The following is a 1,588-nucleotide window of genomic DNA, read 5'->3' on the forward strand; positions in this document are numbered from 1 at the left end:
TTAAGTGTCTCCTTCCTCAATGTAGAAATTGTTACACTTTGAATGTGTGTTAGAGTTGCTCTTTTTTGTGAGGATTGATGCTGTCTTATTTATTTTTTGTTCCCAAGTTTGTGTTAGATTGTGTTTTTAAGGGTTATTGTTCTCTCTTTTGACAGACGGTGTCAGGTACTCTCTTTTGTCACTCTTTTGTTTGACCTTTTGTCATGTTCAAAGTTTAGTTGTTCTGTTTCCAGCTATGAAAAAAAAAGTACTTATGTTTTTGCTTTTATGTAGAAGCTAAAATAAGGTAGCAATAATAAAGGTAGTAAGGAGCAGAAGTTGTTGCATATCCGATCAATAGGCGTGGAGGGATTGAAAGTAAGCAGCAAGTTTGAATTCATTATTTTGGGGTCCATCTATCCATTTAATCCCTTTTTGGAGTCATGGGGCTGCTGGAGCCAAACCAGGGACTATTGGGTAAAGGCAAGATACACCCTAAACATATCTTCAGTCTCTTCCAGGGTCACATAATCGCACACACACCCACACTCTCACACTTAGGGGCAATTTAAAGACAATTCACCTATAAAGCATGTTTTTGGAGTACCTAGAGAACTCTTGCATGCACAGGGAGGACATCCAAACTCCACAAAATGGTCCCAACTGGCCTTCTCATTGTGGTAAATGGCGTATACTTATATAGCGCTTTCTACCTTCTTTTGAAGGCCCAAAGTGCTTTACAGTCATAGTCCCATTCACCCATGCACACACACATTCACACACTGACAGCGGCTCCACTGCTGGACACTGGCGCCAACCTCCCACCAGAGGCAAGGTGGGGTTCAGTGTCTTGCCCAAGGACACTTTGCCACATGGGTGTGCAAAGTGGGAATTGAACCTGCAATTTTACGATCATGGGTCGACTGCCCTACCGCTGCACCACGGCCGCCCCTATGAAGGGACCAACAAAAATCCATCCTTCCTTTTGAATTGTTCAACAGAATCTTTTTTAGAAAAACAAACTAGGAAAGCAGGTAAAAATGATGGATCCCCTAACTTTTTTTTAAGTCTTTCTGATACACTGCAGCACATTTCACCCCAGAATATCTGGATATCCTCAAGAAATTATTGAGTCTGGACAGATTGAAACCAAATTTGAACCTGGATTGATTGTTTCTTGACATTCTGTGCCAGATGCAGCAAAGCAGCCTGAGACCATAACAGAGTTGTCCCTCTGTTTCCTGGTAGACTTATTTTCTTCTTTTCAGGAATCCTTCATTTCTGTCTGACATGAAGAAAATATGCCTTGCCAAAAGGCACCCGTTAAGTATATTGTGAAGAAAAGAACATTCAAGTATCTGTCAATATGCATCGCAGCAATTTCTAGTCTTAAATATGAAAAAACTTTCATTAACTAATTGTATTATGTTGTACAATTCCGTTTTATTAATTAAGCAATACTTACTTGGAAAGATACAAATTAAAGGAAAAACGACGTTATTGTAGTGAATCCCCCAATAAATGCACAAATATGTAGGATTTTAAAATCATCCGCAATTGCACATACTTAGAGATGACTCATCATTACTGACAAACACAGGACAGCACA

The sequence above is a fragment of the Oryzias latipes genome, chromosome 21, assembly GCF_002234675.1.
Source record: "Oryzias latipes chromosome 21, ASM223467v1".
Taxonomy (NCBI): Eukaryota; Metazoa; Chordata; class Actinopteri; order Beloniformes; family Adrianichthyidae; genus Oryzias; species Oryzias latipes.